At 44.2% G+C, this 24,811-nt stretch overlaps 1 long non-coding RNA gene across 2 annotated transcripts in view; it reads left to right on the top strand.

Annotated features, from left to right (window-relative positions):
* LOC118973844 (uncharacterized) overlaps positions 1-24,811 on the top strand; it is a 136,893-nt gene that overhangs the window by 13,487 nt on the left and 98,595 nt on the right. The window contains exons 2-4 of one of the 2 annotated variants that reach the window (XR_005063375.2): positions 2,456-2,570; positions 3,370-3,634; positions 23,183-24,128. This is a non-coding gene — a long non-coding RNA (uncharacterized lncRNA). Of the gene's footprint in view, positions 1-2,455; positions 2,571-3,369; positions 3,635-23,182; positions 24,129-24,811 lie in introns of those variants that run through there. The other variant, XR_012130777.1, reaches the window with a different exon arrangement.

Below are 24,811 nucleotides of genomic sequence, written 5' to 3'. Positions count from 1 at the left end.
AAAAATATTTGTTTTATGCTAAGCGATTTTGGGGAGCTTTGCCAATTATTTTTGCCCTTATTTCTTCAAGTACCCTTTCCTTCTTTCTTTTTCCCTCTTTCTTCCAGGACTCATTATGCATATGTTGGTATGATTGATGGTGCCCAATAGGTTTCTTAGATTTTCAGTTTCCTTCATTTTTTTTCTTTTTCTCAGATTGGATGATCTTAGTGGACTTTTCAACTCCAGAATTCCTATTTGATTCCTTCTAGTAATTTCTCTCTTCATTGAAACTCTGGTGAGATGTTGTTCTCATGATTTCTTTAGTTAGGCATGGTTTCCCTTAGCTCTTTGAACATAATAAAAAATAGCTGATTTCAAAATCTTTCTCGAGTAACTCCAGTGTTGGAGTACCTCGGGGACAGGTTCTATTGATAGTTTTTTCAATCAGTATGGTGTGTGGACCATATATTCTTGTTTCTTTCCATACCTCATAATTTTTTGATAAAAACTGGACATTTTAAATATTATAATGTGGTGAGTCTGGGAAATATTCTCCATCTTCCCCAGGGTTCTTTGTTTCTGCTTGTTTTAGTTGTGTGTTTTTTCCTGACTTTTCTAAACCAATTTTTGAAAGTCTGTATTTCTGTCCTTTGTGCCCATTGAAAGTTTCTGTTTTGTTGCCTAGTGGTCAGTTAATAATTGGATACAGCTTTCCATGAATGTTTGGAAACAAACAATCTCCCTGTTGTGGCCAAGGGTCTCTCCGAGCATGTTGGGGTGCACCCTCGGTGATCAGCCACAGGCTCCGCTTGCTGCTCGAGCAGAAAGGTCAGTTCAGTTGGCGTGAGAGTGTCAGACCTTCTCGGTTTTCCCTGAACAGGAGCGAATTCCTGTTTGTCTATGCGACCTTCTAGATTGCTTGGAATACGTTGAAGCTTGCCAAAGCCCTTATTCCCAAACTATAGCCTTTCCTCCAAGCTTTTAGTTATTGTTGTTCCAACTGTTACCATTTCCGGAGAAAGGAGCAACTAAAACATTTGCCTGTAAACATTTTTGACAGATGGTCCTTGAGTAGAGGCTATTGTGCTGGGTGCGCTCCATTTAGGTGAGAGAAAACATGTCGTTTGAGCTGGTCTTCCATGGAACCACCAGGCGGATTAGCTGAGGACAATTACTTCTCCTGAGGTGGTTCCGGCTCCCTCTGGGGGCAGTTCTGGTACTGGGAATGTTGGCTGTTACTTTTGAGGCTACCAGTAAGCTGAGGAACAGGCAACGGGCCTAGGGTAAGCTGCCGTGCCACGAAGGTCACCACGGTCACCAAGAGTCAGCCTTTTCTGCTAAGCATCCCAAAGTTTCAGCAGGCTTTCGGCCTGTTTCCAAAATAAGTTGGTTGTAACCATTTTGCCAATGATTTAGTTACCTTTATGGACGAGTGGACGTTGGCTGTGCCTTACCCTGACATTTTCATGGATGTCACCTTGTCTATTCTTTCTTACTGGGTTCTTTGACCTTCATTATTGTATTTTTAGAAGTTCTTTGTAAGTTAGAGCTATTAACACTTTCGTTCGTTGGTGCAGTTTTGCTCAGTTCATCATTTGGTAGTTTACTTTGTGGTGTTTTGACCAAAATTCAAAAGGTTTTGATTATTATGTTATCAAATTGATTAATATTTTCTCTTCTGGATTTTGATGCATAGTGAGAAAACTTTCCCCTCTGTCTAATTTTAGAGCAATTTACTTATGTTTTCATATGGTATTTGTAGAGCTTCAGGTTTTATATTTGAATCTTTAATCCATTTGAATTTTAATATAGTTTGTGGTATGAGAAATGGATACAATCTTATCTTTTTCATATAGCTAGCCAGCTATATGCTCAGCACTTACTATCTTTTCTCACTGATTTGAGATGTCTCCTTTATTGTATATTAACTTTCCATGTGCAATTAGATTATGTCTGGATTTTCTATTTTATACCATTAGGTTTCTAGTCATATACCCATCACATGCTTTTTAATTAGGAAGCCTTTGTTTTATACAAGCTGGTTCCCTGTACTCCTCACATTGCTTTTCTTTTTTTTTTAGGGTTTTTTCCCCCTGATACTACTGCTTATTTGTTTTTTCAAATGAACTTTATAGTAAACTTGTTTTGTGCCAGAAGAAAATTCTGATGATATTTTATATTGGGATTGTATTACATTTATATTATTACCTTCATGATAACTGACATGCCAAAACAGGGTGCATCTCTGTATTCATTCAAGTCTACTTTTGGGATTTAAAGGAATGCTTTGTAGTTTTCCTCTTACAGGTTTTGGGCATTTCTTACCAAGTTTTCACATAGGTATTTTATTTCATATTTTGATGTCATAAATGGAGCATTCTCTTTCATTTTAACTGGTTTGTGTTTGTCTATGTAAGACTTACTGCTTTTCATACTTTAATTCTATAATCTGCTATTTTATTATTCTTTGTAGTCATCTCTTCACGGGTTTGGGTATCCAGATAGAAAATAACATCAGCTGCTGGGACATTATATTTTGGCAGTTTTAGCAGGGATTGTGAAAGCCCCATGGCAACAAAGTTCTGGACGTAAGTATTCAGAAGTAAGACTCATAAACCATGTTATTTTCTTAAACATCCAGCATTTCTTGTGACGTTACTTTGATTTTAGGCCTAAGTCATACTCTAAAAGAGAATTAAAAAATGTTATCAGGACCCTTTGTGTCTACAAACATATATGTACACCCACGTGTCTACAATCATTTTGCTTTTGAGAAATAAATGTATGTATGTACAGGGCCGAGTTTGTTCTACTCAGTGGGGTCACTATGTAAGTTGGTGTGCCCTAGTGGGAAAAATGACATCAGAGCCCTCACCCAAGAGAATCATTCTGTGAACCTTCCTCAGTTTTTACATGCAGTTTTGTGCTTACTGCTTTTTACACTCATGATAGACCTGTGGCCACTAGGTGGGGAGGTGGCTGTCTCATTCCAATGCCCCAGAAAACAGGTACGGAGGCTAGTCACCTGGCTAAAAGAGGAGCAAAGAGCAGAAGTCAGATATCCTGTCTTAATGTCTGTCTTTTCCAACATACTCCTAGACCTGCAAAGCCTTTTGCTGCTCTTAAAGCCCATGTCTGACTTGTCCTCAGAGGAATCAGGAGCCGCTGCTCAGCATTCCCTATTATAACATCCCTCCGTATGGACGAATCCTGTGATTTTGTTCCCTTCCAGCTTCCCCTTTGGCAGGTTAAATAGCCCTGATTTTGCTCCTCTTAGAGTTTATCTCCCACCTCTTTTGTCAGTTTTAACAAAGAGGTTATGACTCTCGGGGTCCTGCCCAACAGAGCTCTTCCTCATTATTTTGTAACCTTTCTACCTCCTTCCAGGGAGAGTTAAATAGAGCCTGTGGATCTTTGATAGGAGCGTCTGGCGGGCGCGCGAGCACACAGACGTTTCCAGGAGGCGCTCTGAAGGCCCCGCGCCCTCGCCGCCGCCGCAGGTGAAGGTGGCTGCGCCCGGCGCGTCCCCTACCTGCGCTTGCGAAAGGCGCCCACGCACGTCCACGCCCCAGGGCACCACCCACCTGGGCTGCGAGAGCGCGGCTGCGATCAGAGTGTTTAGAGACGAGGAGCTACTGGCTGATTACTGCAGGTGAACAATTCATTTTTTGGAAAGGCACTGTTCTTTCAGCTTGTTAATCATGTGTGAAAAAGTTATCCCTGACCTAGAATTTCATTACTGCACCTGAGCCAGACTGAAAATTAGAGAAATTAAATACGATAAAATGTGAGTAATAAAAAGAATAAACCTTGAGAGCTAAGTGGTGTTCGGGATGTTACAGCAGGAAGCATGTCAAGCATGCTTCAGTGGTTTTTTAAAAAAATGAGACCAGATGCCGCTTCTCCTTCGGCACCCTTGGGTTCTCTTCCTGGCCACTCCTCTCTGTACCCACAAAAAAAGGTGCCAGATTTGGTGATGGGAGGGCCCTTCATCCATCAACCAGGTTACTTGCTTTTTCTCTTTTTGGGAGTGGTGTCACTGCCCTTCAGAGAACCTTGATCTGAGTCAGAGAAACGAGATCGCGTCCTACTGGAGCAACCTCTCCCTGTTCATGGACCAAGTCCCACAGCAGCGGAGCACCTGCCCCTCTCTTGGGTCCCCTGGTTATCCTGTTACTAAGCCCGTTAGGGAAATGTAAGAACTACTAGCTTTTGAAAGGAAGACTCTCTTTAAGCTTAGTGTCATCCCAGGTCAAGAAGAGGAAGGAAGGGTTTGAGGAGGCCCCTTCGTGTTTCTTGCCTTAGACTGAAGAACTGCGACTGCTACTGTTTTGTTATTTGCTCACAGAGAATTTGGATGAGTGGGAAGAAGTTTCCAGAAGGGAGAGGTGTGGGGACCAAAGGGAGAGGACTGATGAGGTTAAGTGGGCACCTGGAGGCCCCTGCCCCGGGCCAGCGCCGTTCGATGTGGGCTGCCCTGCTTAGAGAAGTCTTCAGCTGTTTGAGGAAGCAGGTGGGCCTCTGCTGCTCCCTGACCAGGGAAGGGACATGGCACTTGTAGTGTTTAGACAATGATGGTGTGGAGCACAGTCCGAGTGGCGGCAGGGACAGCGACAGGCGAGGACAGCATCGTTATCTATTACAATGGGAATTTTTTCTGACCTTTGACAGAAGGAAGTGAGGGTTCAGTGTGGAAAATACTGGTCTGAGAATTAAAAGGTCTAAGTTTGAATTCTTGTTCTGCCGTTAACTAGCTGGATAATCTCAAGAAGCACTTCTCTGAGTCTCTTCAGAGTTTCAAACTGCATTTGGCTTGTACATCAGTTTTCAGCTACAGACATGTTTATTTGGGGTAACTTTTCCACAGTCCCCACCACTCTCGAATCACATATAACTTGCTTCACACTTTAACATCACCAAGCAGGCCCCTCTAGGTGTACAATATCTGCTATAAATCTTGTCAAAATAACTGTATTTGTGTTTGCCTAGGTTACTGTTGCCTACCTTAGGTTACAAGTTCTTAGAGTCAGGAAACTCTTCAACTTATTTTCTTCTGGCTGAACATTTAGGGCAAATTAGTAGTTTATGATTATACTTGATAATATTCAAGTTTCTGGACATAGGCCCTCTTCTCTCTCCTTGCTTCTCTGTTTTCTGGGAAAACCTGCAATAGTTAGAGTGTGTTTGGGGGACTTGTCACAAGGTTAGATTCTATTTTATTTCCCTGCTTAGTTTAGACAGTTTGTAGATTTAGAGCCACAACTTCACAAGGACTTGTGTTTGGAAGCAAACTGGTTCTGGCTCCTTTTGTTAATTTAGGACAGAACTTTGGGGATTGTCCTGGAGAGACTTGATGTAAAAGCAGTGCAGAAGAGGATCCCAGAGATTCTTAGGCTCAACACCTTTATTTTGCAGAGGTGACAGCTAAGCCTCTAACAGAACAAGGGACTTGCTTAGTGGCCCATATCCAGAGCCCAGTGTGCCCTCTGTTGAACTCACGGCTTCTCCGACTCAGTGTTCACATAATGTTCGTAAGAGGCTGTATTCTGCTTGGAGTTTGGCTCAAGACATTCATCTAAATTTAATTAAATCTTGTGGATTGAATACCTATACTGAGTTACTAAAATTGCATTTTAAAAAACGGGGGTAGTGATGTGTTCCTCTAGAACTAAAAATCTGTACACTAGGTTTATTTTCCCAAAGGCTAAGTGTTAACTCACAGAAACCAGATAATTAAAAAAAATGTGAAGAGTAATTCAATTACTGCAGAATTCCAAGCATTTAATCACATTTTGAGATAATCATTTAGTTATGGTAAATGCTTTTTGCTTCTGTTTTCTTTTCTTTATTTTATTTAATATAAGTTATTTTATTGTTCCTAAGAGGGTGTAAGTTTAAAGTGAATTAAAATGTTACATTGCATTTTCTTTAATAAAATGAAATTTAATTATATTGCATTTAATTCACTGAAGTGTTCATCTGAAGATGTGATTTTTAAGTGTTTTTTGAGTTACTAGAAATAGAACTTCTCTTTTTCCGTTCACTCTCTTTTCCTTTCCTTTGCCCCCTCTTCTTCCTTCTCCCTCTTTCTCCTAAAATAAATTCTCCAGTATTATCACCTGCTCTTGGGTTTACAAAGTTGTAGCATATTAGTGCTGGAAGGGGCTCTGGAGATCCCCTAGTCTAGGAGCTCCTGATATGTGGTTCCCTTACACATGTGAAGTCCTAGGTAAGCTTTTGTGGGGAGCCCAAGAACCTTGAAATTTGTGTGCAAATTCTGTTTCTTCTGGGAAAAGGGACTATAGCTTCATCAAATTCTCAGAGGGGTCTTTGACCCTGAGGTTAAATAAGTATCAGTGATGAGAAAAATACTGCCCAAGACGTCAAAATAACTCATTCAGGATCACATTATTATAGAGTGGTAGACTCAGGTGTAGAAACTAGGTCTTTTAGCTTCCAGCACGAGGCTTTTTCTGCTACACTAAGAAAGCAGGCTTAGTTTCAATTTTACTGGAGTAGTTCATGTACAGTTGTTACATCTTCTTGAATCTGTATTCCAGGAATGGCTAAGGAATTAGAAATCAATTAGTAATAAAAATCAGATTAATTAAAACATCAACCAATCCAAACCAACATGCTCTCTAAATTCCAAGTGCTCAAATTCCTTTCATGTAAAATTTCACACCCCCTGAGTATGCCTGATGGCATGTATGTGTGTGTGAGAGAGGGAAAGAAGTGAGAGGTGGGTCACGAGAATTGGGGTGTGAGGTGGGGTAGGTGAGGGAAAGAGTAGGGGAACTTCCTAGTAAGCAAGTCATTTCCCCATTAACTTGTAAAGGATGATGAGGGGCACCCTCCCTCAGAAGAACCCAGGGTTTCTTGACATTGCCAAAGTATTAGCCCTGCTATTGCTCCCGTTTAAGAAAGCGTATCAGAAGGGAGAATTGCGACGTCCCGGACCACTAACTGAATGTGAAGAGTAAGGACCCTGGGACGCCACTGCAAGAAGCACCAGGCCTCTGAGCACTCATAGAGTCTGCAGTCATCAGTCTCCCAGCAGCTGGGGGAAGACAGTGTTTTCCATGGAACTCAGACCACTGCCCCTCCAGCCCTCCTTGCTGACTCCTAACGTGTGTATGCTGTGAGCCCTCCTGTAGGCCAAGTGACCCAGGAAGGATCCTTTGTCGTGGTTTCCATATTTCATTTTACTTGTTTTATCAGGTGGTAAAGAATTCTCATTCCACTGTCCACATTAATGTAACTCATCATCTTTCAGATACAAATATCAACTCCTTCCCAAATGCTCTCATTGTGGCCAACTCACTGATTAACAACTATGAATGGATTTTAAACTTTTCTCTGAGCAGAGAGGTGCAGTCTTCAGTACTCAGGGAGAATTGCCAATGGTGATAAAGATGATGGTTTAATCCTTTTTTCTCACGCTCCAATAGAACAAAGGCTAATCACGCCCAGGCAGTTTAATTATCCCTGTCATAATGGAAGCTGTAATTCTCTGGATTCTGTTTTATTAGCAGTATTTAAAGATCTGCAGCACCTCAGATTGCTCAGTTGCAAACAGCTTGACATCATTTTCCAAAAAAACGTTAAATAAAATAAAGAAAGGAAGCAAGGAGGACAAACTTAGCAAGTCCATGACGAGGCTGTCACATAGCCCTGAGGGAAGGGCTCCTGAGACCTCAGATAGGTTCCCAGGGGGATGCTGAGGGAGGCCTGCTCTGCCCCCACCCTCCCACCCCAAGCCTCAGGCCTACGACCTCCATGGCTGCCAGCCTGGGTGGGTTTAACGCTGATGGGCCCTCAGGCCATCCTCTCCCTCTGCGATGGAAAGGGCAGGTGACTCCGCCACACTCCTCGGCTAGATTCTTCCTCCTCTGGGCTTTCAGGGGCAGGCAGTGATTTTTGGCAAGACTGAGGCCTCAGCAGCAAACAGAGGCATCTCTTCCAATTGTCTGCATTTTAGCAACATTGACTAAGCCTCTGGCTATGGTGGCAAGCATATGGTGGTGTGTTCTGGAGCACACAGCATTTGGTGATAGCCAGCCATTCTCAAGGGGGGAGCTGGGATGAGTTTTTAAAAAACTGAGACCAGGATTTGGCCCATGGGAAAGACCATCTACCAGCATCCATTTTCTAGGTGGAGGGAGGGAATAGGACGGTACATAGCAGGCAAGCTTAAGCAGTTGTATATCCTTGGCATGTGAACTTAGGATCTGAATTGAAAAGGTAGGTATTGAAAGGAAAGGAGCGACACATAGCAGCAATTCACCGGAGAGTTCCGCTTTATTAGGGAAAGGTGCTGGGTTATATAGGAGGGGGCATGATTTATTGAGGTGTCACTTCTATGGGGCTGGTGGCTGTTGGCTAGGTGCTGGGATTGGGAGGGGGGCAAGAGGTGATTGGGCTTCAGGTGGCGCCGGCGGGAACTGAGGACCCCGAAGAGAAGCCGGAAGTTTGCCATCTTACTGGTGGGGCCCCTTCATTCCCCCCTTTCTCCTCTATGGGTTTGTGGACGTTGCTTTCTCTCTGGCTGCTTCCTGCTGAACAGGGGCGGAGAAGGGAGTGAGGGCTTGAGGATTGGGAGGAAAGGGTTGATAAGACTCCCCGCAGTAAGGACGAGTAGATGTGGACTTCTTCAGGTTTGGAAATCAATGAAGGTTCCCTGTAACCATAGGTTGGCCAAGAGGATATGGATGTCAGGAGCCAGGCGTCTGCGGCTATTGTTTCCAGGAACAGTTTCCAGTGGAGAGAGGGGTCCATCTCAGCGTGTGGTGAGGAGGTCACGTGAGGGTGAGGGATCTTCTGTGGCCAGAAGCTGGTAGTTCCTGAGTAAAAGCTAGTTGAAAGCTTGATTAGAGATTTTTCCGACTTGGGATTTGATGAACTTTATTATACAGGGTAAGAAGAGACAGGCGAGAAGAATGATTATTATGGGGCCTGCAATGGGCCAGAGCCAGGTGAGGAGGGGGTTTGTTAGTATTGAAGAGAATGGGTTGGAATTGGAAGCAGAATGGAGACTGGAGGCAAGGTCGGTGAGTTTGGTAATGTCAGTTTGTACAATGCCAGATTCGTTGATGTAATAGCAGCACTCTTCCCAGAGGAAGACGCAGGTGCCGCCCTTCTCGGCTGTAAGCAGATCTAGGGCCCGCCGGTTTTGAAGGGTGACTTTAGCTAGCGAAGTGACCTGTCTTTGGAGAGAGGCTAGAGAATCGGCAGTGGATGTCAGGGCTCCCTCAAGTTTGGCGTTGAGATCTCTAACTGCCCATAGAGAGTGACCCAAGGCTTCTCCTGAAAACCCTGCCCCAATGGCTGAGGTGATCAAAGAGCTACTGACCATGATGGGAAGGAAAGCAGCTCTTTTTGTGCGCGAGGGCAAGGGAGGTTGGAGCTCAAGAAATTCTGCCATGCTGTAAAGTGTTAACTGTGGGATTAGGGTGAGGAGAATGCAGGGTGTATCGGAGTTGAGAGGCAGTGAGTTGAAAAGACTGCTATTACACTAAAAGAAGTGTCCCGGTTGCGTAAAAGTCTTAGAGCCGGAGGTAGGGGTGTAGATAGAGAGGCAGTGAAGTGCGCTGGAGGGGGGTGGAGTTGGGCCTACACAGTGGTGGATGGTGAGATTATCTGCGTATTCTGGTTCCCATAGGGGTATGTCTGCCAGGGGGCAGAGGGGTTGTCTTTCTGCATGGAAGGAGTAGTTGGAAATATTAAGGGGCATGGCGGCCAGCAGTGGGCGCTATAGCGATGCACACAAGAAACAATTGGCGGTGTTAAGGGTGTGGTTGAGAAAGATGGTGGTGTCCTGAATGAGCTGTAATGAAGAGTAGGAGAAATGGGAAGAGGGGTGGGGATAAGAAGATGAAGAGGCGCTATCAAGAGTTTGGATAATGACTTTTTCGGAATGTCTGCTATCTGATGCAACTTGAGAGATCTGGGAATGAGAGGGAACATACTTTCGAGAGATATGAAGGGTACTGTGGGGGGTCGAGGACTCCCCGTAGTAAACTGAGGCTGTGACTCTGGCAGCCCATCGAGAGTCCCAGGGATCTGGGATTGATAAGGAGAATGAGCTGTTGGGATATTTCATGAAACGGTTGGAGGAGTAATACTGTGGGTACTGGAAGTTACCCATGTAGTGAATGGCGCAAGACTAGTAGGGACATCTCCCGTAGGTATCTGGCCATCGCCTGCAATAGGCTTGTTTTTGGTCATAGAGGAAGCAGAGGTAGGGAGAATAAGGGTAGCTGCTAGTGAACACTTCAGTGGAGGGAGGAAAGTGGAGGTATAAAGGCTCAGAGCAGCTTTTCAGAGGGCAGTCTGGTGTGGCAATGAGGGCAGTAACTTTTGTTTGATGCTGTGTGTAAGTCTCTCTGACTTTGAATTGCCATACAAAGGAGGCTGGGGTGGTGGGGAAGACAATAGGAATGAGGAAAAAAAGGCGAGAGAGCAGTAAAGGAGGAAAAAGTCATGATTCGGGTATGGATGGCAAAGGGGGTGAACGGGATTTTGGAGGAAAGAGGACAGTAAGGTCAGGAGTCTGGAGGGAGGGAGAGTCTGTAAACTTTTGTAGGTTAAGAGATCTTTTAGGTGATGTGGGGACAGAATGGTAAGGGGCGCCCTGAATGTCAGTTTATGAGCTTCTTCCTGCAAGAGCTGTCTAGCGGCTAATGCTCGTAGGCAGGGGGCTCATCCCCGAACTGTGGGGTCTAATTGCTTGGAGAGATAAGCTACTGGGGGGCAAAGGATGGGCCATAATATTGGCCTAGGACTCTTAGAGCTTGACTGGATCTCTCATGAATGTATAATGAGAAGGGCTTCGACAAATCAGGAAGATGGAGAGCTGGGGCTTCCACAAGGGCTTGACAGAGCTTAATGAAGGAGTGTCGGGGTGAGGAGGATAATGGTTTTTTAGGGGGGCTCTTGCTGAGGTTATATAGGGGTCTTGCCAACAGGGTGCAGGGAGAAGTTAGGGATCTACGTTCTAAAATATCTAGCTAGGCTTAGAAAGGGCCTAGAAAGGAAAGGATTTTTATCTTGGTTTTGGGAATGGGCAGGTCAGAGAGGAGCCATTTTCTGTCTAAGGTAATGGACTTTCTTTGTTGAGATAGAAGGAATCTGAGGTAAGTGAAAGGAGGGGAAGAGATTTGAGCTTTGACGGGGGATACTCGGTAACTTCTGGAAGCTAGAAAGTTAAGTAGGGAGGCAGTGTCAAATTGAGACTGTTCCCACGAGAGACTGCAGAGTAGAAGATTGTCTATGTATTATAAGGTGGACTTGGAGTGATCATGATGAAACTGTTTGAGGTCCTGAGCTAGGACCTGTCTAAAAATATGGGGACTATCTCGGAAGCTTTGTGGCAAAACTGACCAAGTGAGTTGTTTAGAATGTCTTGTGTATGGGTCCGTCCAGGTGAAGATGAAAAAATCTTGGGAGCAGGGGTCTAGAGGGATAGAAAAATGGGTCTTTGAGATCTAGGACTGAGAAGTGGGATGCTGAGGCTGTATGGATTTGGAACTAAGGGATGGATAGGGACAATGGCTATGTTGATGAGGCGAAGGTCTTGGACAAGGCAGCAAGATCCATTGGTTTTTTTAACAGCTAATATGGGGGTATGTCTTTGAGATCTAGGACTGAGAAGTGGGATGCTGAGGCTGTATGGATTTGGAACTAAGGGATGGATAGGGACAATGGCTATGTTGATGAGGCGAAGGTCTTGGACAAGGCGGAAAGATCCGTTGGTTTTTTTAACAGCTAATATGGGGGTATTAAATGGGGAGTGAGTGGGTCTGCTTGAATGATGGGTTGGAGGCCTATGAGGGCTGAAGTGGTTAGGGGGTATTGGGCCTGACAGATATACTGAGAGGGGTCACATAATTTGATAGAGGCAGGGGGACATAGGGCCACGGAGGGGCTTGTAATGTCCCAAACTTTGGGATTTACAGGGTGTATGAGGGCAGAACCGGAGTTTTCATTGGGTAGAGGGGGGTCGTCGGCTATGAGGGCCATCAGAAAGGGAGTACTGGGGGCTGTGGGAGTGGATATAGTTATGGAAACGTGGAGGAGGGAAAGGATGTCCCATCTTAGTAAAGGGATGGGACACTGGGGCATAACCAGGAAGGAGTGGGAGAAAGGTATGGGATTGTCTTGGATTGTGCATAAAAGGGTGGGTGGGGGGTTTAATGGGAAAATCTGTTTACCTCCTACTCTGACTATAGGAGTAATGGCTGGTGTGGTAGGGCCCCGGTATTCTCACAAGACTGAGAAGGTGGCTCCTGTATCTAGGAGGAAGGAGATGGGGTGACCGTCTACTGTTAGAGTAACCCTGGGCTCCTGTTTGGTGATGGAAATGGTCGGGCGAGAAGCCCCCGGGCCCCATCAATCTTCTTCTGCCAGCCCCACTACAGCGGGCTTAGGATGGGGGTTGTTCGTCCAGCCTCCCCTTCGGGTGGTTGGGCAATCAGACCCGCAGTGGCCCTTTTTGTGGCATCTGGGGCATGGGGTGGTAGGAGATCTGGGGGAGGGGCACGCCCTTGACCAATGTCCCTCTTTTCTGCACTTGAAACAAGCTCTTGGGGGGGCTTGTTTGTAGAGGGGCGCCCAGGTTGTGGTTTTATCAGCTGGGCCAACATCTGGAAATTGGCCTGATCAGCCTTTTGTTTATGGCATTCTTTCTCCTCCTCCCGCTTATGGAAGACTTTAAAGGCCACTGTTAGGATCTCAGTCTGTGGGGTAGCGGGGCCCTGTTCTAACTTTTTGAGTTTAGCTTTAATGTCGGGGTAGCCTTGAGCTAGGAAGTATGTCATAAGGACATGTCTTCCTTCAGGTGTTTCTGGGTCCAGGCTGGTATACTGTAATAGGGCTTGAGTGAGTCTGTCTAAGAACTCGGAGGGGATTTCATCTCTCTTTTGAATTATGTCTTGGAGCTTTTGAAAATTGACTACTTTACAAGCTGCCCTTTTTCAGACCTGCTATTAAGCAGGAGGCAAAAATATCTCAAGAGCGGAGACTCATGGCGGTGTTATAATTTCAGTGTGGGTCTTGTTCGGGGACAGCAGTGGGGCCAGGGGGATAAGTGGGGTCAGTCCTGTGGGTTTCAGTAGCCTGCATTTGGGCGAAGTCCTAAACTCGTCTACGCTCTTCAGGGAGGAGAGTATTGGCCAGGAGCATGAAAATGTCATGATGTGTGAGGCTGTAAGACTGGAGGGTCTATTGAAACTCCCTGATGTATGTCATGGGATCAGTGGAAAAGGAACTTAGGCGTTTCTCTAGTTGGGCTAAATCTCTTAAGGAGAAAGGGATGTGAACGCGCACGCTGCCTTTGGATCCTGCTACCTCCCGGAGGGGGGCGATAATTTTGGGAGGCTCTCGGGACTGAGTCTGAGGGGGACTGAAGGGTTCTGGCTCAGTCTGTGGGGGAGTGACGCGGTCTAGCCGTGCCTAGTCGAGCAGGTCCTGAAGTGCAGAAGGGGGGCAAAGAAAATAAAGAAAGATAGAATCGGACCCACATGTCGCCAGCTACCAGCCCAGCTGCTTACTTCTGCCGCTCTAGTTGGGCTTGAACTCATGACTCTGAATTAAGAGTCCCATGCTCTACTAACTGAGCTGCAGCAGGGCTCTAGTTAATTGCTTATGGAATACGTAAACAGAATGTTCTTTGTTCTCCATTGCTGCCACATCTGCAAGTGGGGAAGGGCATATTTAGAAGCAGGGGCGGTGTTTCTACACATCTTCAAGGTCTCCCTATTTTCAGAGTGAGGAGTCTTGGCAAGATATGTTTTTGTGGACAGATAACTTCTAAGGACTGCACCGGTTGTTCTCTAGCTTGTGCCTTCCCATGCTGCGTTCAGACATGGGGGAAGGTGCTTTCCCATTCTCCCTACAAACATGTGAGAAGACAAAGGCGGTCCCTAACAGGGGAGAAACAGGTGATGAGGGCAAAGACGGAGGAGGCTCTTGGGACCTAGTTAAAGGGGGGCTGAAAGGCTCAGGCTTAATCTGCAGGGAATGAAGGTGGAGGAGGTGAGATGGGGGAGGAGATGGTTGGGGATTAAGGGAGAAGGGCTGTTGTAGGAGAAGAAGGGGAAGGGAGTGAACAGGAGGCTTCTGCGGGGGCGGCGGCTTGCAGGCTAGGAGAACTTGGAAGGGGGCGGGGAGAGGAGGAGGCGGAAAGCTTCCATATAGGGAATCTCCTTCCATTTTTTCAGGCACTGGCAGTAGTTAAAAAGATTGCGAGTGATGTTAGGATCAAGAGTTCCCCCTGCAGGCCACTGGTTTTTATTGTCTAGGGGGTATGTCGGCCAATCTTGGGAGCAATATTTACGGAGAAGTTTTGGTTTTATATCAGGCATCAGGGAGAGGGTAGCCAGATGCTTAAGCAGGCATTCAAGAGGTGAACTTTCAGGGAGGGATGAGGAGGCTCCCATGGCTAAAGGACAGAGAAGGAGACAAACAGGGGAAGACGAACGGAGATCCTCGGACTGGAAGCAGACCACAAGGAGACAAAGGGCGTCCCCGATGATCCTTGGTGGTCTGCGGAAACTCGTATACGAGTCGGAATTTCTTGGGAAGTGTGGGTCGTCACCAGACTTCCCTAAGAAGGCAGAGTGCCGGAGTCACGAGGTACCTAGCGCTAGGCGTTTTCGGCAGACGGAGCAGAAGGAGGAGGGGGGGAAAGGGAGCGTTCTCATCCACAAAGGAGTCACCTCGTTTATGGCTGTTGGAGGGGGGTGCCTGAGAGTCGGCCGCAGCCGTGAAGGCCTGAGGCGGGGATTTATGACTGTCGGAGGAGGGGCCTGAGTGTCCGCTGCACCCGTAAAGGCTTGAGGCGGGGATTTATGGCTTTTTGGGGAGGGCCCTGAGGGTCCACCGCAGCCGTGAAGGCCTGAGGCGGGGAGAGTTCCCTCCTCATCCCCGAGCGTCAGGGCCTTGCCGGATGATCACGGTCAATGGCACTGCGATAGCTCGGGGAAGAGTGGCCCACCCCGGGGAAATTTTGCTTAAAAACTTTCAGCACTGATGGAAGGGATGGTGAATGCATTTATGACTGTCGGAGGAGGGGCCTGAGCGTTCCCCGCAGCCGTAAAGGCTTGAGGCGGGGATTTATGGCTTTTGGAGGAGGGGCCTGAGGGTCCGCTGCAGCCGTGAAGGCCTGAGGCGGGGAGCGTTCCCTCCTCATCCCCGAGCGTCAGGGCCTTGCGGGACGATCACAGTCAATGGCACTGCGATAGCTCAGGGAAGAGCGACCCACTCCGGGGGGAAAACTTACCTAAAGGCCAGAGAGGAGTGGTGAGTGTGATGAGCCAGCACCGGAAAAAGAGGACGAGGGCAAGCTGCTGCTGGTGTCGGGGGAAGACGGGGCCCAGTTGGGGTGTCCCGTCTCCCGGGTTTCGGCACCAATGAAAGGAAAGGAGTGACACATAGCAGCAATTCACCGGAGAGTTCCGCTTTATTAGGGAAAGGTGCTGGGTTATATAGGAGGGGGCATGATTGATTGAGGTGTCACTTCTACGGGGCTGGTGGCTGTTGGCTAGGTGCTGGGATTGGGAGGGGGGCAAGAGGTGATTGGGCTTCAGGTGGCGCCGGCGGGAACTGAGGACCCCGAAGAGAAGCCGGAAGTTTGCCATCTTACTGGTGGGGACCCTTCAGGTATCACCCTGTGAACTCCCAACAGGTGGACGGCCATTGTTATATGTGAGTAAATCAAAGCCCCTGATGGCAGAAACTTCTTTGAGTGACTTCCAGAGTTTTTTTTGGCAGAAGCTTCTTTGATTGATTTTCAGAGAGTTTTTGCTTCATTGACATCAAGATTAGACAGAAGGGAATCCTAAATAGCCTTTCAGTAGTAGTAGTATGTGTGTGTGTGTGTGTGTGAGCACACGTGCATGTGCATTTGTGTGTGTGTGAAGAGCCTTGCACCTTGATTTTGAAAGGACAGCTCTGCAACCTGTCAGGGCAGTGGCTGGGCGAAGGCTTCTAAGTGGTTAAGTAGACTTCTGGCTTATTTCTTACAAAGGTATCCACACAGATCGGTACAATATGACCATTCATACCATCACCCAAAACTAGACAACCCACTGATAGAATCTGGGAGGACGACAGTAATTACAAGGCAGATGGGGTTGGACTAGAAAAAATTACTCAAGCTTTAGAATTGTTTCCAAAGCAGACTGCCTGAAAAAAAAGTCGTGAGATATTGCATATCCCATCATTTTGTCTTCTTGCTGTGACAATGTGGGTCCTCTGTAACTTGAAAATAATTATACTTCTTGGGTTCTTGTCTTTAAAACTGGAGGAGTATATTCTTTTTCCCAGGTGCCTCCCTTAACAATTTTCTATATCTAGGCAGAAACTAAAAATCTCAAAAATCATCTGAGCATGATGTGTGTGTGTGTATGCATACAATAGCACCATATATTCTGTGAGATGCAGTCTCATGAATAAAGCACTAGTTTAGGAGCAGAGACAGGAAGTCCTTGGCAGCAGTGCAGGCTGGGAATTCCAGTCTCACATGTACTCTGTTGGTTCAAATATGAGAGAATAAGGAAGAGGTACAAAGAAGGTATTTTGCTGTAAATCAGAGGTCATTACATGGAAACCCACACAAAACTGAGAATTAGTCTGGGAAATTGGCACATCACGCTGTTGACAAACTCTGAGGCTAGTTAGATGTTTCTTTCAAGGAGGAGAAAACAATAATGTGGGCACATGAAAAAATCCTGCAGAACAAAGGAAAGAATAGAAGACCCGGGAAATTCAGAGGAAAAGCATACCTTTAGAAATTATCTTCCACAGAACCCAGAAGAAAATTTGGCAAAATTTTTTGACATTCTTAAAATGATTCAAGAAGACTTGACCTCTGTGGATCATGAGAGAAAGCCAGACGTAAAAAAGAGCAGAAATTAAAAGGCAGTTGGGTAAGATAAAAAGGAAGTTAGAAGAACTGAGAGAGGGTTGCTCACAGATAGAATGGAATTGCAGAATAAACAATTAAATTGAAGGCAGCAAAAGCAGAACTGAGGTGAAAAAAAAGCTGAATGCAAATGTCCCATAATCTTCTTTAAAGAGAATATATAAAATGAAATCAACAATAATCTGAATTTCAAAGTCCAGCTTGCATCAACAATAACAATGAAACAGAACAAGAAGTGGATAAGAGACTGGAAGAAATGTGCTTGTTAATTTCTTATCTCAACTATGGGAAACTGTGAAAATACAATATTTTATTGGTTCTGACAGAGAAATATAGGCTAAAGAATTATTTACACGTATTAAGTTATTTAGAACAAACTAATTTCCAGAACCCTGCAGAATATAAATCAAAACAAACCGAACAAGCATTAAAAAAAGAGGAATCTGGATAGTAAAACACATAAAACTAAATTAGAGTCAAGAAAGCATCAAGAATACTGTGATAAAAATAAGAACAACCAGATCAGTGGCAATCATAAATATAAATGTATATTATCTTCACTAAAACAAGTAGAGTTACCACATTGAACCAGAAATCAGAGTCCAACTTTATGCTGTTGAAAAACAGTAGACCTAAAACAAAGTGAAGCAAATGTTTAAATGTAAAAGGATGGGGTATAGATATGTCAGATAATGAAAAAAAAGCATGTAATGCAAATAGATAATGTAGAATTTAGGGAACAAATTAAGGTTATGGGAACTTTTAAGCTGATAAAATGAATTATTGTCAAAAGTATATAACTGTCACAAACCCTTATGAAACAAATAATATCACTGCTAAATATACATAGTAGATAGTGTTAGAAATTGAAAGAGAATCTGAACATCAATAATGGTTATTCTCATATATATATAGCCATATATAGTGTGTGTGTATATACATATATATACTACATATATATGTATGTGTGTGTGTGTATACACACATGCACACTGATATTTTTAGCATCCATGGAAATATTAAAATGACCTAGAATAGATCTTAAGGAAAAGAAATTAGATTTTCTGAAAACTAAAAATCAATAGAACAGAAACTACAACCAATAATAGAAATTATAAAACACTTTCCTAAATAACTTTTGAGTCCAAGTAGAATTAAAAATTATAAATAAAGGTGGAATAAAAAAGCACTGTTCCAGAGCCTCATTATAGTCTTGATTAAAATGTCCCACTTTAGGAAATCGTGGAATCTTTTTTTCTGAATATCATTAAGAAAATACTAGAACAACCACATTTTTAGAGTAGTTTAAATAAGACTTCTTATGTGTAAGGGTCTTCTGAGGTTTCTAAATAGATCTTCCAACCTCAGTAGGCTGCAGTTCTGCCACTTCCCCCAGTTAGGGGAATTACTCCTTCCAGTGCAAAATGGAAACAGATAAAACTCAATCTCCAAAACAAACAAAAGCAAAAACCATAACAGTAAAACAAGACAAAATAGAACAAAAACCCAAAAAACCCTAAAACATAACATGTCAGCAACACACTGTCATTACCACCATGATATCCCTGTGCTCTGGCACGGGTGCAAGAGCTTTTTCAAATGCACATCCTCTCTGTGTCTCCTTTGCCTGAGCCCAGTCCCTAATTTTTTTACTTATTTGCATCACTGGCCTGGCATTTAAATTTGCAATCTTATATAAAGCTGACAACTTTTAACAAGAGATTCTTACTATCTTCATTTGGGTTAACAGCTATTATGCTGGAATCTGCATTCACAGAATCTCCTGGCGTAGGGGTGGGGCAGTCTCCCAAAGCAGAAAGTTCAGTTGAAGGCTGCATTGGAAAGGCTGAGCGAGGCTCTGCCAAAATTCCAACAAAGGGTGGCTGTTCAATTTTGATTGAGAGGTAAGTTAACTTTATCTTTCTAAAGCAAAATAAGGAAATGGAAGAAGCTTAAGCAATGACTGATAGCAGCTGTAGATTGGTTTTAATAAGATTTCCTATAAGCAATTGTTTTCTGAGGTTTCTAAATATGTCTTCTAGGTATATATTATTTTCTAGGTATATTTGCTTTCATTCATTTATACTTGCCTTGTTTAAAAATAATTTGAAGTAGTTACCAAGACTGGGGCATACCAATGGGTGAGGAATGGTCTGCCCCAGAGACGAGCAGAAAGGCTTAAAATCAATAATAAAGTGGACTAACAGCCAATCTGCTTTTTATTAGTACCTGCACCAGTAATTCTAAACAATATCAGTGATAAAGTCTTCCTCCTTGCCAAGTTGACCACTCCATTGTTTATTTAAAATGCAAACAGTATTTGTATCTGTTTGCATTTATTTTAGATCATGCTTCAAAACTATGTATCACTTCCTGTAAATTGGCGTAGAGTTCGTGTCAGTGCTTCATGTGTAATACGAATTTATTTTCAGTGAAAAATATGTGTGATATGCCTATAAAATAACGGGTTGGATTTCTGTGGGACTCAGCCCGTGACTGGCTTAGATGAATTGCCTGGGTAAGCTGCCTTTCTCTTCAGACCATTGATCAGCCATCACCATTAGACTTGTTCTACTTGCTCAGTTTAAAGCAGAACTAGGAAACAATAAAATTCTTGGCATGTGCTAGTGTTCCATGCCCACATTTTAAAAAAAGACAGGGAACACCACCCTAATTTATGTTTTTGTTCAAAAATTGCCCTGTGTATCCAGTGTGTAGCAGAACTGACATCATGTCACATTTAGACTCATAGCAAAATATTTGTTGAAAGGATTTTTCCTAAAATGGTGCACATCTATAACTTATTGTCTGTATGTACTTAGACCACTTTAAATTAGACCTCAAGTCAACTCTATGTGGCTACATATCTTTTCATTGGTTCCTCCACATCACACTGGGATTTTTAACTTCCCTTGAAGTGAGCAAATGTCACCTTCTCATAAATACAGGATTTGTGACATGTTTCATTTAAGCTCTCTTTTGCATTGAGAGGAAGGTGAAGCCTGCAAACTGGAAACTTTATTCTTTGGTGTCTTGTATTTTCAAAAGTCAGGAAGCAGGCTCCAGGAAGGCAGGATAACACAGTCACTTGGCGTGGAAGTACTAGTCATCTGCTTAGGTGGCTTCCTCAGGAAGGGGGTGAGCTCTTGACTATTCTTTGGGAAAATTAAGTAAAGTAAACATTTTAACAAAATACAGTGCATTCTATAGAGCATTCTTTTCGTTTTGAGCTACGGGCCTAGTGATATCTTATTTCTCCAGGAAGTTACAGTCCACTGCTCAACTTTCAGGTAGGAAATGGCCCTCTCTTGCGGGAGTGTCTGCCTGTCCTATGGGCAGTGGTGTGCATGTGACCGGGGCTGGCGGTGAGGAGGGATACTGTGCCACAAGGAGAAGAGTGGCAGATTTAGGACTGGACTGAAGATGTCACACTACAAGCTGAACAGAGGTTTGTTCCCTTGCTGTCAACTCAGTGCCCTTCTATTGAGTTGGTCTGTCACCATCAGGTGATGAAAGGACTCAGAATAAAGCAGAAATGAGATCTGAGCACTCAAGGACCTTGCGTGTGGCCTAATTCAAGCCAGTGTTGCAAGGAGGAATGAGATTTTTTGCTTGGCTCAGACTCAGAGCATGAGGACAAGTGCTGCCCGGATTCACTCCAGCACTAAAGGGAAGCAGGGAGGCTGTAGGCTGTGCTGGTGCTCATCCTTGTCTGCCTGCCTGTCGAGCTTATCACGCTCACCACAGGTAGGGGGTTTTGACATCTGAGCCCAGTTGTTAATGCATAACCTATATAGACTGTTCAAAAGGGCTTTGGAAACACAAGGGCTGCAAGGAGAGTGACGCATCTGAGGAAGGAGATAGGTAGGGATGCAATTTCCTATTCTACAAGCTTTCCTGTTTCCTGCCTTATCTTTTGAGAAAAGAAAGGAAGACAAAAATCCCAGACATTTTATAGATTGTGGTGGATTGACCTTGACAAGTTTTGAAGGACCACGAAGGACTGCATTGGAGTATAGAAGTGGCCAATTCTCAGAAGGCAGAAGGCGGCTAAATACCTTTTTAAATACCTCTTTACAGTGCAATTATGAGTATGACTTGGTATATCTAATATGTTCTTATAGATATATTCAACTCCATAAATTTTCCTTGGTCACCTCTCCTTTCTTAATGCTCATGTCAGAGCTCTTGAAAAATTGGTTCCCTCGTGTTCTCACACAGCCAAATACTCAGGCAAATGGCACAAGGGTTTCATTAAAACTGTTTAACAAGTGGCGGCACAGGCACCAGCTGGTTGACCTGGAGCCCGGATGACTCAATGCAGATGTACGCAGCTGGCACAGCTGCATCGGGGTACGCCGGCCGGGCGTCAGCCCCGGGGTGACGGGGCATGGGCTGACCTGGGAAACTAGAATGTCTTCGTTAGCTACTCCTCCCCAACAGAAATCCTGAACACACACACACGTGTTTTTAGAAGGCTCATATGCCAAGGTCTTAAACTCTGGCTGCTTGCTGGTCTCATCTGAGGCATGGGATTCACACAGGCTGGGGCATATCTAGGCTTCCTGCCTTTTGGGGCCCTTGAATGAGTTTGTTACCTAATTCCAGTGCCATGTTCTATCCCACACCTGTTTTCTATCTCATAGGGTTGTGAAGGTAAACCTCAATACTCATTAATTCCCTTCTCCTTTGAACTCTTTGAAAGGAAAATGATTCATGCCTCTAAGCTGGCTTCCTGTTTTTTTTTTTTTAAATGAAAATGATCCATTCTATAAAGAGATGAACTGAAATTACTGAAATTTTAATAGTTATATCAGAATATGTAGCTTGGACCTCACCACGGAGCATTCACAGTTCGTGCCCAGGGCCAGCCAGCTGTGAGTTGCACACAGCTAAGGCGGTGTGCCACACCTTGACCTCTTTATTCTTTTCTCCACATGCACGGGCAGTCAGTTCCAAACGTTTTCCAACGAAAGGGCAGCAAACAGTGATTGCTGAAAAGCACAAGCTGCTAAGTGAGCCCTCATTCAGCTTTTCTTAGCAGGTGACAGGCAGGAAGTTGTGTGGGCAGGGAAGGCCAGGAGAAAGACCTAGGGTGCAGGCTTCCTACAAGACCCAGTGGTTCCTGATTGTCCAGCAATCCCATAGGTATTCAGACTGAAGATAGCATCGTCTGGGACAAATATTTAGTAAGCCCCACTCTACCTTTGTGTTCTAGGTATAATAAATGGGGTGGCAGAAGGTTTTAGGTTAAGAGACCTAAAATCCATTTAATGCCTGGATGGACATCAGAATTAGGTGACAGATGAATCATGTGAGAGTCAAGGCCAGAAACGGTCTCTTGCCGAAGTGAAGATAAGCACTGATTTGCCAGTCTCTGGCTCATTTCTTATACTTCATAGTCCCCACATTTCTGGGGACTTTTTAAGTACCTACCTGGTAAATGCTCGTTAATTTATTGTGTTGAGGATTTTAGAATTGGATACACTGTTCTCTAATTTAGAAACATGCAAAACATGTTATGCATGGGGATAGTGTATAAAGAGGTCTGCATCTGTGGGTTGGAAAGGAATTTAGAGGATTAAGGACAACTGTGTGTGAACAGCCTGTTCAGATGAGGGACAAAGGTAGTCTGTCCTCAGGCACTGGGGCCTTGGTGTAGTCTGTGGTCATGCCTGCAGGGCCGAGAATATAGTAGTGCTACAAGTCTGGGCATAAGTAAACAAAAGCAGAGAGGCCTAGGCTTTGGCTTAAGTTTGTTGAAAGACTGATGCCTATTAGGATTTCTAGACTCTTTCATCGTGGGAGGCAGTGGGAGGGGGTTGGGGAGGGGATGAGAATGACAGTCCTGCCTTCTGTAAGTGTTCTTACCTGTGAAATGCAGGTGTTGGACTGTGCGGTTTGCGCTCAGGGCCCCTTTTCCATGACTACTTCCTCCCCTGGCTGTTTCCTATTTATTCATTCAACAACCATTACATAGTGCTGAGCACTACACAGAGCACTGTGGACAGGTCCTGCCCAGCCACCCCATCCCTCCATCCCTAATGTGCCACCAGCTCATCGGAGAGACAGCTAAATAAGCAGATGGTTACAGTCCAGCAGGGGCAGTGACATGCAGGTGGAGACCTGAAGGATGGTGCAGGGTGCTGGGCAAAGGGCCTGAGTGGGAGCACTGGGGGTGGGTGGAGAGAGATGAGCATGCCAGCAGAGGCCTGGAAGTGACCGGGCCGGCACAGCATGTTCTAAGGTCCTTTTGTTCTCTAATCCACAACCCAGGGAAAAGAAGCCCCGGCTGAACAGACACTTCTCCAAAGAAGAAATTCTGATGGCCAACAGACACATGTAAAGATGCTCCACATTGCTAGTCATCAGAGAAATGCAAATTTAAACCACAATGAGATATCACCTCACACCAGTTAGGATGGCCACCATCCACAAGACAGACAACACCAAATGTTGGCGAGGTTGTGGAGAAAGGGAAACCCTTCTACACTGCTGATGGGAATGTAAATTAGTTCAACTATTGTGGAAAGCAGTATGGAGGTTCCTCAAAAAGCTCAAAATAGAAATACCATTTGACCCAGGAATCCAACTTCTAGGAATTTACCCCAAGGATGCAGCACTCCAGTTTGAAAAAGACAGATGCACCCCTATGTTTATTGCAGCACTATTTATAATAGCCAAGAAATGGAAGCAACCTAAGTGTCCATCAGTAGATGAATAGATAAAGAAGATGTGGTACATATACACAATGGAATATTATTCAGCCACAAGAAGAAAACAAACCCTACCATTTGCAACAACATGGATGGAACTAGAGGGCATTATGCTCAGTGAAATAAGCCAGGTGGAGAAAGACAAGTACCAAATGATTTCACTCATTTGTGGAGTATAACAACAAAGCAAAACAGAAGGAACAAAACAGCAGCAGACTCACAGAACACAAGAATGGACTAACAGTTACCAAAAGGAAAGAGACTGGGGAGGATGGGTGGGAAGGGAGGGAGAAGAGGGGGGAGAAGAAAGGGGGCCTACCATTAGCATGTATAATGTGGGTGGGGGCATGGGAAGGGCTGTGCAACACAGAGAAGACAAATAGTGATTTTACAGCATCTTACTACTGTGATGGACAGTGACTAATGGGGTAGGTAGGTGGGGGGGACTTGGTGACGGGAGGAGTCTAGTAAACATAATGTTCCTCATGTAATTGTAGATTAATGATACCAAAATAAAAAAAAAGAAAAAAAGAAAAAAAAGAAAAAATTTAAAGCGCTGTGCAAATTAGAACACCAAGCATCATGCAAACAAAACTATTTGATCTGTTAGCTTCTGCAAAAATCCACTATGAGGGTTTTAAAAAACTAATTCTATATGCACATTTTACACAACATATTTATGCTATAAATATTTTAAAGAATTGCTTTTATGTAATTATTTCAATATAGTATCTTATTGATTTAATTGCAAGTAATGCAAATGTAGTCTTTCAGATTTATTATTGAAAATTATTCTCTACATGACTTAGAAAATGGTTAATTTCTTGGATAAAACAGCATATTTAGAAGTCCAAAAGCCAAGTAAATCCCTTATTTCATTTAGGAATTTTGACAGATCTTGGCGCAGTTCATTTAGATTTTCCACAGTTGCCTGATCTGTACTTTGCATCTTCTGTCTCATGGACGTCAGGTAACGATGTACTAGGCAGCACATCACTCTTTGGTAGTTTTAATCTCTTTTCTGTTTCAAATTTCTCCATTCTTTCAAAATAAACCAATGGTATATTAACAATGAGCATACAAATATTTAAAGAGGTACATTTAAAAAATATTCACAAATTACAAACATTAATGCTACATTAAGCTACATTTTGCCACCATGTGTTACAAAATAATACTCAACACTTGT

This window comes from Manis javanica, chromosome 1, assembly GCF_040802235.1.
Source record: "Manis javanica isolate MJ-LG chromosome 1, MJ_LKY, whole genome shotgun sequence".
Taxonomy (NCBI): domain Eukaryota; kingdom Metazoa; phylum Chordata; class Mammalia; order Pholidota; family Manidae; genus Manis; species Manis javanica.
The sequence above is the reverse complement of the archived record's forward strand: the minus strand, read 5'-3'. Positions and strand labels throughout refer to the sequence as shown.